This window comes from Polyodon spathula, chromosome 5 (assembly GCF_017654505.1).
Source record: "Polyodon spathula isolate WHYD16114869_AA chromosome 5, ASM1765450v1, whole genome shotgun sequence".
Taxonomy (NCBI): domain Eukaryota; kingdom Metazoa; phylum Chordata; class Actinopteri; order Acipenseriformes; family Polyodontidae; genus Polyodon; species Polyodon spathula.
In genome coordinates, this window is record NC_054538.1 from 54,876,694 (window position 1) to 54,893,589 (window position 16,896).

General features: G+C 38.7%; 1 protein-coding gene across 5 annotated transcripts in view; it reads right to left on the reverse strand.

The window, feature by feature from the left end:
* Positions 1-16,896, reverse strand: part of LOC121316056 (RAC-gamma serine/threonine-protein kinase-like) — a 176,196-nt gene extending 159,300 nt beyond the window's left edge. For 3 of the 5 annotated variants that reach the window (XM_041250779.1, XM_041250776.1, XM_041250780.1), the window contains exon 1: positions 16,567-16,896. The gene's annotated coding sequence lies outside the window, so the exon portion shown is untranslated. Of the gene's footprint in view, positions 1-630; positions 1,221-15,966; positions 16,048-16,566 lie in introns of those variants that run through there. The other 2 variants (XM_041250778.1, XM_041250777.1) reach the window with 2 other exon arrangements.

The following is a 16,896-nucleotide window of genomic DNA, read 5'->3' on the forward strand; positions in this document are numbered from 1 at the left end:
ACTCCCTTTTTCTAAAGATAATGAAACTGGGGCATGTGTACAGTAAGAGTCCATTTGCTCCACGGCCACAGAGAATTGTAAGCTCCTACAGCAATGGTATTCAATTACATTCACTAGAGGGCCAGACAAGGCAATGTCAAAATCTTCACAGGCCACAGGGTGCTCGTGATGTGGAGAGGTAACCACTTACAATGATACGATTTCTGATTGCCATTTAATACAAAAAAAAATACAAAAGCAAATATATTTATCACTGTAGTTCGATTAAAACTGCATGCTATTAATCATAATTTTATTAAAACTATGAAATTAAAATGGACATTTTAAAATAGCATTGTAAAAATAGCAATATTTCATGATCACCCTATTGCAGTGGCAGCTCATCATCAGAGGCGACGGAGGCTAAGCCAACATATACTTTTGTAATAGTAAAAAAAAAAAAAGCTTTCTTACACTCATGCTTTCCAAGGTCTACGGTATTGCCATTGGCTAATGTAACCACAAAATGGGTGGAATTCTTCAACCTGCAATACCCCTCTGTCTGTCAAGTTTTAATGTATTTGTATTGGCTACACAATGTAAGTTTGCAGCTAGCCTCTACCACTCATAATTGATTTAATATTGACCTACCTGTTGCCAGGCAGGTCATGGGTCAAACGTGGCTACTCGTTAAAGCTTTAATTTCCATACAGCATGTTGTAGATAATGAGTCACATCAGTGATTGGAGCAGTCACCCTTTCATTAAAGAAGTACATTGTAGATTTTTTTTTTTTTTTTTTTTTTAATTCATTACACCATTTTCCTTGCTTTCAAATGCGTAAAAAAGTAAGAATAAAAAATAACTGTAAAGGTCATCCAAGGCCTTCAACAGGGAGGACCAAAACAAATTGCCTTTTTAATTGCTCATGGTGAAAAAAAAACAAATGGTTGGTTGACTGCAAATATTCGCCGTTTAGTTTTTCAAACCAGCTCTTCATCTTCCCAGTGGATTTCTGTGGGCTATAGTGATTTAAAAAATCTTCCACGGGCTGCAAAAATATTTTTTCTACAAATTACATCACTCAAGATTCATCAATCAAGTCCACAATGTTTTTGTTAAATTCTGTTGCTTGCCTTATGTGCTGCTTATACTGTATTACACTTCTTATTAAATCACAACATACCTTTTGAAACGTGCAATGTTTTATTGCGTATAGTAACAAAAAAATAAAAAAGTGCATATTATATATATATACACACACACACATACACACACACACACACACACACTGATGCACAATGAAAACACAACAGTAAGTTTTACATCAATAGCTCATTAGGCACATACATAATGTATTTACATTTTAAATAGTGAGCCGATATATTTGTTGATTGTTTGAGTAATATTGTTCCTTAATAACAAAATTGTGAGCTCAAGTCATGTGATTTCATAAAAAACGCCAGGTGCTCAGTGTTTTGTATTTTAGTTGAGTTAAAATTTAAAATGAGTTGATTAACAAATAGTACAGAGTACAAAGAGTACAAATAGCCATTCGAAAAAGATCTTAATGCAAGAAAAGCGAAAGATACGATCATGCCCCGCTTGAGTAATGAATATCGCCTGGTTGCTATCAGCATGACTGAAACCGGCCTGTCTGTGATAGAAGTTGCCCGGAGAATGAGATATTCTGCTTCAACAATCAGCAGACTAGTCCAGAGAAACCAGGAAACCGGCTCTGTGAGGGACAGGCCACATCCTGGAAGGCAGAAGGTCACCACACCAGACCAGGACAGTTAAGCTGACTGTAATGTTATTCAAGCCAACCGGTGGGGTGGTGGAAGTGTGATGATGTGGGGAGGAATCTCCTTTAACAAATGCCTTTGGTGCAGACTGAGGGCAACCTTACTGCTCAGTGATATCCTGACGAAGTCCTTCAGGCAACAGTTTTTCCATTTCTGCAAACCAGAAGTGTCGATATTCCAGCAGGAACATGCAAGACCACACAGTGCTAGGATTACAACTGCACAACTTTAGGAAAACAATATCGAGGTCTCGGCTTTTCTCCTGACCTGAATCCAACAGAACATCTGTGGGACCAAATGGCCAGTGCCAACCACAGGAATCATTCCCGACCAGCCAACCTTCAATAGTTGGCTGTAGCTGCAGAGGAAAAGTGGCGGAACACCCCACAGCATTCTGTCCAGAGGCTTATCAGGTCTATGCGCCAGCACTGCCAGGATTGTGTTAATGCTCAGGGAGGTCATATCCGATACTAACTTTGTAACGATTTCATTTTGACAGTGTGTCACATTTCATACTGAAAACTTATCATGATTCTTTGATCTGTATTTTTGTTTACATTTTCTGTGACATCTATATTTAAAATAGTTAATTAAATCCATTAGCCACAAGTGTTGCATTTCTTTTGTGCATCAGTATATATTTAGCCTCCCCACTTAAAGTCAGCAGCCGCTACTGCCATGTTCGTTTAAAAGCAGGTACAACTTCGATGTCAGAATACTTCTAACATGTCACAGATAACAAAATTGAAGTTAGTTGTAGCTACACGTAAAAACTGTCTCTGATCCTTTCTCAAAAGGAATAGAATAAAAAAAAAACATTCATGATAAAATTAAAATAGCCAAAAAAATAACCAAACCACGAAATACAAGATTTACCCGCTAGATGCTTTCAAAATAAGTCAATTTTGGCTAGAAAAATCTGGGGGAGTAGCCTAAAGTTGCATGCATAACCTATTAAATGTTACCTCGAGTTCAATGCACAAATAAAATGTGAATTTGTATCATGTGTTTTAGAAAAATCTATATTTTAATAGGCATTCCGGTACTTTAAGATTTAGGACCACACCACTGTTCACAACCCTTACATGCTAACCACGTGAGGGGTTGTCATGTCAGCGTACCGTATGTACATTGAGGGAAGTTTAAATTATTATCAGCTTGAGCTGTATTTAGATCAACCTTAATCTGCTTCAGATATGCCAAGGATTCAACAGAAGAGCATGAATAAAAAGACCGGCAATTGTGCTGATACCTTAGCGGAGATGTTGCTACCTTTAAAATGACATGCAGTGATTTTTGAACAAACCTTAAGTCCCTTTCACACTGGCATGCTCTACACAGCTCAGAACCTACACGGGCAGGACCCAGTGTCATGTGGGTCGGGTATGCAATTTCATTGCTTTTGATAATGCAGGTTTGATCTGGGTGACAGATGCAAGTAAACAATGCACATATCAATGCCCCGGGAACCAGTTTGTTACAGAAGCTTCCATACAAGCTTCTCTGGAGTGAACCATCTGCCCAAATATTGATTAGAGAAAATGTTTCTTCATCCCTGCTGCAGTCTGGCTCATGATGTGTCTCAAGCACCAAAAATATGGCTAAACAGAACATGTCTAAACGTTCCTTGCAGGCGTGGCCGTTTGTTATTGTGTCAGCTCACAAACAGCCGTCATGCATTTTGTCTCGCTCATCTCGGGTCAAAGCAGGTCAACCCACATCCTCGAGTGGGTCACTAGGACCCAGGTTAACCGTATATAGCCACACTAAATTTCACAGTTTTTTTTTTTTTCTTTCTTTTTCACTATTGAATACGTACAGCACAGTGACAGACCTGAAGCAAAATAAAATAGATTGAAGTCTGGATTATTTTCTTTGCATGAAAGGCAAAAACAATCTACAGTACCACTAACATGTTCAAAACAACTGCTAATAACTGCTTAGAGTAATTAAGAAAATATTCACACAGATCATGTGGCAGGGACATCATTGTCTCCATGTAAAGATCTGCATTATACAATATTTATTTTCATGTGGTCACAGATCATTTGTGTGTTACAGTATAAATAGGGCCCTTTGTTTTCAGTTACCAATTTCTACCAACCAATTCCTGGGTTTTACAAAAACGATTAGTTTTTGACTGATTTTCACCAGAATTTTGGACCACTCAAGTGCATAGAAATAGATGATTATATTATATATAAAATACAATACATTAGATACATTTATATTAATAATAAATTAGGATACATGTATATGCGAAGCTGTCTGCTTAGAGTAAGGCAATGTAGTGGAAGCTATACACACAAGCAATAGACACATCATCACGCACGTGCCTATTGGTGCTGCTTCTGGCATCCTCAGTGTCCCGCCTGGCTCAGTTGAGAGAGTATTTTCTAAACTCGGTTACATCGAAGACAGCAGGAGAACGAGCCCCAGAAAAGACACTTTAAAAAACTGCTGTGAGCCAGCGCTATGCAGAACTTTTGGAATTTACACTGAAGCTCCTTATATCAAGCATCTCGCAGGGATTTATAAGGCTGGTAAATGTATTTAAATATATCATGGCAATAGATGTAGATTGTGTAAAATAATTTGGCTTCTAAGTCACCAATAGTAAACTGTTTATTAAAAAGAAAAAGTTGGTGGATTAGAGATAATGGTTTCATAAACTCAAATCTCCCCCCATAAAAGTATATCAACAAACATTAATACAATCCAAAACAACCAGCACTTATTTTGTCTTTTCACATGGACAAAAATTTACATCTTTGCTGTTTTATATCTTAGTAAAAGTTCACAGTAAATTTCAGTTTGTTACACAGTAGGTACCGTGCAGTTAAAATATAAATTGCACTTTCAGTTTTAAACAACTACAGTATTTATTATCATAACACTGAAACTAAAAACAATATTGTGAATGCTTACAGATGCAATAAAAACGCAGCCTACCCCTAACTTACTGTCAGTGATAGTAAGTTCCCTAAGCTCATGTAAAGTCTAGTTTACTTCACAATACCTGAAACTAAGATGCTCTCACAATAAAACAAAAAACAGCACTTTGCAGCTAAATACAACAGCAAAAGATTGTTAGACCACCTTTAGTATAGGGCTTATCTGTTTAAAATTTATTACAAAGTGTTTAGCTTTTGCTAAAGTAAAAGGGTGAACTGTTTGCAGCTTTAGCAGCTTTTTAAAAAGCACTGATAACTGGGTGCAATTATTTAATGACAGTACTGTTAAAATGAAAATCTTTTGAGCTTTACCACAGTTGTTTGTTTTGTTATCGTTAACTTTTTTTTTAAAGTTGCTATAAAATGATAGCAGAGCCAGAATTAAAACGTAATGTTCTAGTTTGTTAGTCCCAATTAGCATGTGGGCTAGAAAAATCTCACAGGGAGGACATGATAGAATAAGCCTACAATACAAATAACTCTTAGATGTGTAAAATCCTAAACCAAACCAATACTGCCAATGAATGGCAAACTACACTATACCTAGGGCTTCTAGTTTTCGGTTTTTATTTTCCATCTCTCTCTCCCTCCCTTTAAACCTTAATTAATAGTTGTTAAGTCCAGACTGTTCAAATTAGCGATGCACTACTAGAAACTAACGAAGTCGAAATTAATAAACTGAATTTGATGATTAGAGCCACAACGAAATGCAGGTTCAAATAGAATCAGGTGAGATCAATGAACATGCTTTGTCAACTCTATCAAGATATGAGGGGGGAAAAACAAAAACAATTTCCTTTAGTAATTACTGTTTGATTAAGAAAGCGAATCGGCTCAGAATATGTTTAAAGGGACATCACGTGATCAAGAATAATGACTGTAAGGGAAGTGAATGTGCCGTACATAAAATCTTGTTAATTAGGGAAGGCTTGAACTTAGAAAACATAGTTAACACACATTTTCAGATTGCAAACAGAGTAGTTGCATACTCTGCTATGATATGTGTGCTATTAATGCCACATTTCAATCTACCACCTCAACTGAAAGTGATCAGAAATCAGTCTGGCTCCTTTTCTTCAGCTGCAGGAAAAATAAATGGGTCTCTGTCAGGTCTGGCTGGTATAGCGCAGTGGTCCTCAAAGTAATTTGGGCAAGGGCATAAATTGATCTTACTTGGTGGTTTGTGGGCATGCTGACTATTGCATATCTTATCTTAAACTGCCTTCCCGCGACACACAGTATGTATATATTAAGAGTTTTAGTGGGAGTTATTCTTGCCTCACTCTGATAAGACCAAATCTCCGGCAGTAATTATACATGCTGTGCTTATTCTTTAAATAATTTATATAAAATATGCAATGCAAATATTTTTAAATGGTATGTTTACACAGATAACCATGAATAAACTAAAAGAGAATAGATACCACCTCGCTCTGTTTCAATTTAGCAAATTTGTCAAGATTACTCTGCTTAAAGATCACCCATCTCCAGTACAATTATTCAGAAAAAGTGGATTCGTAACTAAATCTACTATGGTGTTTCCCTTGTCTTATGAAATAAAAATAAATAAATAAATAAATAAATAAATTTATATATATATATATATATATTATATATATATAATATATATATATATAATATGTATATATATATATGTGTGTGTGTGTATATGTGTGTATATGTATATATAAATATATATATATATATATATATATGAGAGAGAGAGAGAGAAATACTGAAATGTATTATTTTTCTCAATAACAGTCGGACTATTATTTCACCACAAGTCCTTCCAACGGTTATCTATAATCCAAAAATTTTGTTGACTTTTTGTTGAATTTGTGCCGAGAGATTCAAGATTAATTTGATGATGACTTATGACATCTGACATCTTATTCGGATGGTTTCATTTCGGATGCGGTCGCGGAGGGAGATACTAAGGATCTGCCGCAGACATCGCACTTGGAAGACCTCAAGCTGGTTTAGGTCTTGCTTCAGTAGAGTCCCTGATTCTGACCCGTACAGGAGAATTGGCAGGATCAGTGTCCGGAAAAGGCATATTTTGGTCTTAACGGAGATGTTGGCCCTTTTCCATAGGCACCTCTTGAGCGAAACGAATGCCACGGTTGCTTGGCCGATTCTGCCGTGGACATCGGTTGAGGACCCCACTTTCTTCTCCTGCACCACGGATCCCAGGTACTTGAATTCCTGAATCTGTTCGACCTGGGCTCCGTCGAGGTGGATATTGGCAGGCGACCCATCCGTTGTCAAAACTTTGGTCTTGTCTGCGTTGATTTTGAGGCCATACAGCTCGGCGATGCGGGTGATGCTATAAAGAATGTTAGTAGCTTCGGCGTCAGTATCGGCGAAGATCGCGCTGTCGTCGGCGAACATCAGATCGGTCACGTAGGTGTTCTCGTCACACTGAACTCCACGCCTTCCCTCTAATGCTTTTTTCATGACATTGTCAATCATAGTGTTGAAGAGCAGAGGAGAGGCGACATCCCCTTGGCGGACTCCGGTTTGGATGGGAAACTCCTCTGATAGTTCGTTCTGTATCCGCACGCAACTGCTTGAGCCGTCATATGACATTTTCAGGAGTCGAATGATCTTGTCGGGGACACGCTCGGTCTCCAATGCCCTCCATAGGGCTGGCCTGTGGACACAGTCGAACGCAGACTTGAAGTCTATAAAGACGATGATGGTGCCCTTCCCACATCTAATCCTTTCTTCCATCAGTTGGCGAATGGCGAAGATTTGATCACAGCATCTACGGTTTGGCCTAAATCCTGCCTGTTCTTCTCGACTGGTCTGTTCACGATGTTTCTGCAGCCTGGATTGGATGATCTTCATAAAAGCTTTGCCAGTAATGGACAGCATGCTGATGCCGAGATAGTTTTTGCACTCCCGATTGTCGCCTTTCTTCAGTATTGGCACTATCATGGCTTTTTTCCAAGCTGATGGTATTCGTTCGGATTGCCAGATGAGTGACAAGTGCGTGAAGTCGGTGCAGCAGGACATCTCCTCCCGCCTTGATCGCCTCGGCGGTGACCTGATCGACTCCGGGTGCCTTTCCGTTCTTCAGTGATCTGACGCCGGTTTTCACTTCGTCAACTGTAGGTTCGTCGTCGAGGAATGGATTCGCTGGTGGGTCGATAGGTGGTGGCTCTGCCGGTGATCCTTGAGATGGATCGTGATTGTGTAGTTCTTGGAAAAATTCTTTCCACCATTGAAGGCGTTCGCTGGGAGAACTCACAAAGCTTCCATCCGCTTTCTTGATGTTGTCATTGGTCGACTTGGTCTTTCCACTCAGTCTCTTGAGCGTTTGGTACAGAGTCCGGTACTCGTGCCTGGATGCAGCTTCCTCGAGATCAGCTGCTATGTTATTCCAGTAGGCTTCTCGTTCTGTCTTCATCATCTGCCGAACTTCTCGGTTCAGGTGCCGGTATTGCTCAAGATCTACGTGTTTGGCTCACTTTCGTTTGTCCACATCGCAACTCAAGGATAAATTCAACAAAGTGAAACAACAAAATTTATACCAGTATGTTCCAGTCAACAAGTTCCCCAAATTGCCAGAACTTTTTCGCCAAATCCTGAGTTCAGCTGGAAACACTTACATTTGTGAGCAACTCTTCAAACAAATCAAAACACAGATCAAGGCTTACAGATGAACAGTTGGCTGCTGAGTTGCGAATGGTCACAGCTTAGGATATACAGCCAGATATAAAGACACACTGGTGTGAGAAAAAAAGTGCAGTGTCCAGACAGAAGTCATAAAAAGATACATTTCATAGCGATACTGTTTACTAAATCTCATTTTCACAACCTGACTATTTTTTTTCAGAGCAACAGACTGCACACATGACCAGTGCCACTGACCCCTCCAACTCGTTCTGAGCATCTGTATAGTACCACGATCTATTGTGTGTTAATTGTCTAGGCTACTAAGTAGAACAAGTTAAAAATAATAATAATTAAAATTAAAAAAACCTAAAATCATTTAGTTTCAAATTAAAATCATGTCTTATTCGCATTGTACATCAATGCGTACAATACAGAAGCGTAACTTATTTTGTGTTACCAGTAGGCTAAAGTAAAAAAAAGTGTGCTAGGTATTTATTTGATTTTACTACTGTATGCTGTATAGGCCTACTGAACATTATATATATGTAATGTGTAGCCTACCCAAGAAAGCATGAGAGTGACCCAGCTGCAATGTGGGAAAAGATTTTGTGGTCAGATGAGACCAAGATATAACTTTTCGGCCAAAACTCAAAGCGCTATGTGTGGCGCAAACCTAACACTGCCCATGCCTCAAGACACACCATCCCTACTGTAAAGTATGGTGATGGCAGCATCACGCTGTGGGGATGCTTCACATCAGCAGGGACTGGGCATCTTGTTACAGCTGAAGGAAGAATGTATGGAGCAAAATACTGGAAAATACTGCAAGAGAATTTGCTTCAGTCCACTAAAAAACTGAAGCCTGGGAGGAAATTCACCTTTCAGCAGGACAATGATCCCAAGCACAAGGCCAAAGCAACATAGGAGTGGCTCAAGAACAAAAAGGTAAATGTCCTACAATGGCACAGTCAAAGGTCTGATCTCAATCCCATTGAGAATCTGTGGCACTATTTGAAAATTGCGGTCCACAAGCGTGGTCCAACCAACCTGAACAACCTGGAGCAAATCTGCCAAGAAGAATGGGCCAAAATCACTCCGACACTGTGTGCAAAGCTGGTACATACTTACCCCAAAAGACTTAAAGCTGTTATTGCAGCGAAAGGTGGCTCTACCAAATATTAATGTGTGGGGTTGAATACTTATGCAAGCAAGATATTTCAGTTTTTTTTTTTTCTTAAAAATATTTCCCAACATAAAACCAATGTCACCTTACAATAATTGATTCTGAGTTTAAGTGTTTTAAAAAAAAAATATTGAACAGAACAAAATTTCAATGTACCATCTGTAATTAAGTAATATGAGAGAATTGGTCAGGGGTCTGAATACTTTTGCAAGGCACATATATAAAATAAAGGCTATATATAAGGCCCTGTGAAAATCTCGAAAATTATCTTTAAAATTCAAGGCATTGTCACGGGAAAAGTACAGTATTTTGCGGAACGTGCATGGAAATATAAAATTGTGTAGATTTTATTTTTGTTTTTAAAACTTTGCTTTTAAAAAATTAACATCAAAGTTATTCAAGCACTTTACAATAGCTTGTGAAACAGTGTTGTAATAAACAGCCTGTACTTAAAGTGCATGTGCAAGGACTGCTTTCAGTTCTAGTACGTCAGGTGCATGTTCACCATTTAGGCCTTGCAAAACAAATAAAATGTGTAACCCATACTGAACTGTGCATCAGTCGACTCATCAGTGACCACTGACAAGCAAGCAGACTAATTTATCAATTCCTTAATCTCCTGCTTGTGATACTCAGTATCTCAGCTGAGCTGATGAAGGAATCACTCCACCATTTGCTACACTGTCTGAAGAATTTCCGTAACTTTTGGTCACCCAATCTTTCAAAAGGGATATTTGCGCAAAGCACCTCTGTAGGGTCAAAATTTAATATGTGGGCTTTTGGAATGTGCAAGTCAGCGTTATTTATTTATTTGCAAGTAAAGCAGTCGCAGTACTGCTCTGGATTTCTGCCTTTCTCTTTTCTGTGAATCTAAATGCCTGTCAACAGACGATTCTCGGTAGTGATCTACAGGAACGTTGCAGGAGGTACAGAAGAGCTTACCTCCATTGCAGTGTAAAACTCCTGCTGAATACTGCTTTACGTGATCTGCTGCAGACCTGCTTAGTTTGTAATTTCCCGCTTAGATTGCATATAGTGACATGGCAATCACTGCACAGCACAGTGTGCATGGTGATAATTAAACGCAGGCACATAGCAGAGATGTACAGTTTTGTTAATGTGATTTCAAAAATGTATGTACGAAATACAAATAATTATTAAATTATTTTTATTTCTTAACATTGTAAAAATCGCGGTACTGGGCTAATTTCACGATTAATCGCACAGCCCATGAAATCCTGATTTTCATAGCTTATATATAACAGTATTAAAATAGGTCAAATGAAAACAGAACAGAATGCATTGTACAGATGACGTTTACATTTAACAAAAACAAGACACCCTCTGCTGCAGCAAACCACAACAACTGCCGCTGTTTTATTTTTTTAAATGTCACACAACTCTAGCTAGATCTCGCTAAGGACGCAAATAACACTGACATTAGTATGTTGAGGCTCTCCTCATTAACATAGTTTTTCTTAGTACATACAACAAAATGTGCACTTTGCGTAACGAAAATGCAAATTGTGGTATATTTGTGCTGCGACTGGCCCATCTTAGTACATCTACCCCTTGATGTGTCTAACTAGTGGATTAAGCAGGTTTAGTCCACTCGACAGAACTACAATTAGTACACTTTCTAATTCCGATTGCAGCATACCAGAAGTTATCAGGTAGATCATCTGCTAAATCAGACTAAACAAGATTCCGATTGCAGCGTACCAAATCAGACTTGTGATGATCCTGTTCAAGTGGATTAATTTAGTACTGTGAAAGATAAGACTAACTTTGTACGCTTGCTCGAATGGAGCATTTACTGCTTATATTTTTTGAAGCGACAGCTGCATTTTTTTCTCTGAAATGACTAGTACATCTGAAAACTTTATTACGTTGGAATAGCACTATCTTCTCTCTGAAGTGTAAGATAAAAAAAAAGTTGTGCGATTCTGTTACCTTTGACCTCACCCAGATCAAATTGCGTAACCTTGGATTTTTGTCAGTTTTTGACAGATTGTAGCCTAGACCCTATATTTCCTGCACGTTTCAGGTTGTGCCTGCCATTGGTTGAGGCACAGCACAGAGTTGAATGCAGAGTGTCAGGTGAATCTTTTAAGTGAAGTAATTATACACCTAATACAATTAAACGAAAATATTTAGTTGTAATCGATTATACTCACCTGTTAAATTGCAGTGAACTGGTGCATCTGTAACAGATTCATGTTAATTAATTAATTAACCAATTTGGCCTATTAACATGTGACTAAAGTGTAGCACAGGTGAATTAAATAAGAAAACCCAACTATTATTAATCTAAGGTTTGTCCTTAAACCTGGTCCTCTTCCAAAAAACATTTATATATTATACTTTCTTGACATTAAATGTTTGTAGCTAAAATTCTTGCAGTTTTGCAGTGTATCCGATATTGAAGACAATATGTTGCATAAATGGCAAGTACTTCCAATGACTTTCTTGGTGTTAAAGACATCAAAGCATGCTGTGACTCATTTGCAAAGCATCGTGGAGTGCACTGCACTAAAGGTTGCACCTTAACAAAAGAAGCAGATCAAGGACCACCAGAAGCTGAACTTTGTATGTCCAGAAGTTGTTACCCTTGTAAGTTTCTAGCCCATCGTCCTTCTGACCAAGACCAAACATCACCTTCAGCAAAATGTGACCCCAAGGAGTCTAATTCCAGAGAACCCAGCCCTCATGCTGTTCCAAGACAAAACAACCTGAAAGCAACAACATTTTCAAAGTTGAAAAGGAACATTGGATTTCACAAATAAACAAGGCCTTGGAGGCAATACAAGCATCTCCACTGAAAGAAGAAAATTGTCACAAAAGGTATATTGCAGCTCAGATAGTAAAAAAGGTTGGAGAAGCAATGAAGAGAAATCTAAGAAAGGTTTTCCCACAAACAGAAGGGGAAGACCATGAAACAATCAAGAAGCAGGCTCAGGCATATCAAGAGATGATGGCCCAGCTGAAGGCAAAATGTAATTCAAATATCATTCGACGTCAGCAAGTTCATATTTTGACAGCTGTGCCAATGTCTTGGTCTATATGGAGGACTGCTGCTGAGTTACCTACCACATGTCCAGGACAGCCAAGGCTTTACAGGAAAGGAAGGGATGCCTATCAGATCCTAATCCAAAAATTGGGGGGAGAACGGTAAAATTGTTCTACAAGATGGAAGATGTTTGTCGCCTCATGGCTGGAAAGAAAGATTTTGTTTCTGTTTACAATAAAGAGTCGGGAAGGAGGGAGCACCAACAAAAACAGCTTGTTCTCTGCAATCTTTCAGAGGCCTATTGTTTCTTTAAATTACAGTATCCTGATATTAAGATTGGCTTCTCCAACTTTACAGAGCTGAAACCAAAGGAGTGTGTATTGGCAGGCAGTAGTAGTACACATGCTGTGTGTGTCTGCACAACACATCGGAAATTAAAACTGATGTTCATTTGTTCTAAGCTTCCACAACTTAGTGCCAGTACAGAAGTGCCTTTGAATCACTAGCATTGCTTATCTTATCTCATGTCTTCTGCCACTTAGGAAAATGTGAAAACTGTCCATAACTGTCCATAAAGTATCAGAAGTGCAGTACCACCCTCCAGACAATCAATGAACCTGTTGATCAGTTCATACAGACTTTTACAAGCCATCTCCAATGTCTTTGTCAACATGATTTCATCACAAAGATGCAGACAGCATATTATCAACAGTTGGGGGATAAACTCCTTCAAGAAAATGAATTCCTTGTTGTTGGTGATTTTGCAGAAAACCTCACTTTTGTGGTGTAAGATGAAGCAAAATCACACCACTGGAACAACTCTCAGGCAACACTACATTCATTTGTTCGCTATTGGTGAGACAAATATGTGAATTCTCAGCATATTTCATATGTTGCAATACTAGAATGCATGAATCATGGCACAGTCGCTGTTTAACTCTTTCAAGAGCATCTTTTAAGGTTCTTAGAGTACAAATTTGGGAGGCACACAAGAAAAATCTCTTACTTCTCCAACAGATGTGCAGGGCAAAAACTCTAAAAATGTCCTCAACATTTGCCAGCACTTCAAAGATTTTGCCATGGAAGCAGAGTGGAACTTCTTTGCAACATTTCATGGCAAAGGACCCTGCGATAGTGTAGGAGGAACCATTAAACGAGTGGCAACAAAAGTCAGTTTGCAGTGTCCACACCATGACCAGACTCCACACCAACTGCACAGGTTTGCAAAAGACAACATTCCTGCTCTTGAAGTAGAATACTTCACAATAGCACAATGGCAAGCTCAGCAAGGTTTTCTGGAGCAGATTCCTCAAGGTAAGAACTGTGTCTGACACATGGCATCTCCACTTCTTTCGAAAGCAAAAGTCCTTATATGATGTCCTAGCATTTCACCAAGTGAAAGGATATGCTACAGTATGACAGTCACTGGTGGCTCAGGCTGGTGGTGTCTGCTGATCAGAAGAAATGGGAGGCTGAAATTAACTTCCATTTGTTTCCCACGCCATCCAGATCAATTTATTGTCGACATGGGGGATGTGCAGACATCAGTAACAACTGCAACAGGAAGGAGATACACCCTGAGAGACAAGGAGATGGCCACAGCATCAAAAGCCTTGACAGAGTGGCTATGAAGGAAAATGGCAACTTAAGCATAGGTCAGTGATAAATTGTGTTGCATGCAGAAATATAAGGACAGAGACCTGAAAATGAAATATCTACATTTCTACTACTTCTAAAAATACCTTTTCTGTTCCAGGCTCAGTGATTCATTGGATTTGAACAGTGGTAATTACCTGGAGAAGCATTACTTAAAATATCAAACATGCGCTGACAGTAGTACCACTGGTGGGGACAAAATTAAACGTGCACAATTCAGTATTGATTTATATTTACCTGTTTATTTTAGCCAATTACGTAAATACAGAACCTTGGATAATTCATGAATATTAATAGCTGTTACAGCTGCACCAGTTCACTGCAGCTTCAATTTAACAGGAGAGGAGAGTATACTCAATTGCAAATACATATTTTTGTTTAACTGCATTAGGTGTGTAATCGCTTCACTTAGAAGATTCACCTGATACCTGACACTCTGTGCTGTGCTCCAACCAATGGCAGGCACAAATTGAAACGTGCAGGAAATGTAGATAAGGGTCTAGGCTACAAACTACCAAAAACTGACAAAAATCCAAGGTTACGCAATTTGACCTGGGTGAGGTCAAAGGTCTCAGATTTTTACTTTCAGATTTGACTTTTTATCTTGTATTTCACATCAATTATATATATATATATATATATTAAGTTAGTACAGATTTGCAGGATTTTCTAGTCCACTTGATGTGGACTAAATCACTGGTGCACTCCAATTACCCATGGTGTCCTTCAGAGGTTTACAATTATTATTATTATTATTATTATTATTATTATTTATTTATTATTATTATTATTATTATTATCATCAAAATCAAAACTTATTATCGTTTGCATATAAGTTGTGCCTTGCCTTTTAACTATTATGCACAGCAGCATTTTTGTTCTTGATTTCTAAAAATACAACGTTGATGCATTGATTATTGTCGATAAATGCATTGTTATAATCAATTAAGAAGTTAGGTTGCACCACTGATATTTACTCAGAAGCACTTCAGGGATGTGTCGATAGGGGCATTTCTGTTAGCACTTATTGGCCTAAGTCTAACTGCATGGCACCATTCATTAAGAACTGTTAAAATTGAAATCTAAAATGGAAACTTTTCTAGCCATTTTCTTGATACAATATGCTGCTAAATCTAGCCTAATGCAAGTTCATATCGCCATACTGGATAGTACATTAGCTGGGTGTCTGTCCGGTGAAATACCATAAATAAACAAAATGTGCTTGTCTGTCTGGCTAGCAGTTAGCCATTCGTTACATATTCAGAAAAAAATCATTTCATACCACTACACCTTGGGCATAAAAAAAAAATGTGTGAGAGGCCAATAATATGGAATGACCACAGCACCACAGATATAAAAATACATGGCAAACAATGTTGCAATAAAATGTTTTACTGCTTCAAAACACGGTCTGCCTTGGATGTTGTTACATGTTGTGTGTGTGTTAAAATGAACATCTTGTTTAAACTTAATAGGAAAAAAGGAAAGGTCATAGAAAAAAGTAATGTCATACAGTGTAACACAGACCAAGCACATATTGTGAGAATGGTTTGTTTATCCACACATTTACCAATTAACGTCAATAGCATACAATAATATATTAATATTGATCTAATTTTTTGATATATATATAGATATATAGATATCTATAATATATATTATATATATATATACATAGTATTAATTATATATTATATATATATATATATATATGGGTCTATACTTTTCTGGGGGTTGGGTCTGAACGAAAACGCACCTGTTATAATTATATCTCATGATAACACGCAATCCAAGGATGAGGCTGCCTTGCTGTATGGCTGGAACATATAAAAACATCACAAGCAGTACTGAAAAGAACAAAAATATATTACTGCAGCCCCCCCCCCCCCCCCCCCCCCCCCCCCCCCCCCCCCCCCCCCAAATAAAAAAAAAAGCTATGGCTACGAACGCTGAACGCCAGCCATCACCTCGGGAAATACCCAATAAAAATAAATTATTCCGCGCAATATGGCACTGGCAACACCCCGGGTTTCTTTCACCTGCAGAAAGAGTATTGCAAAAACTATGGAATAGAGCCAGTCACGACTATGCAGAGAAGCACTAGGCCAGAGCCGTAAAACTCCACCTCCTCCTCCCCTGTCTCCCAGTCTATCACAACCTCTTCTCCGCAGCATCTACACAGACAACCCAGTCTCCCATCCGCTGTCAACACTATGCAACCCAGCCAGCGCCACAAAACAAGGGAACTTCACAGCGGCACGAAGAAGGTGCATAACCGGGACAAACAGCACGCTTATTAATTGATAACAAATGATTGTATTGCATCATTATTGTGCTATTGTTTTGTATGTATTACCTGCACAGGCAGTGATGGGGAGACGCGTGGGTTCCCCCCTCGGCAGCCTCCGTCACGCTCGCGTCTTTCCTAAGCGAGAATAATAATATCGCAAACCACAGCCACACACACACACACATACACATACACACACACACACAAAAAAAACTCGAATGGTGGTGATGCTGTTGCTGCTGCTGCTTCTAATAATAATAATAATAATAATAATAAAGGGAAGAGGCTGCAGCTCCTCCTAGCCCCTGGCACCGCCGCTGTGCTGCTGCAGCTTGTTGTTGACTTTCAGGAAAACTCGTGACGTCACGCCCAGCCACTTCTCGGGCGGCTTTCCTC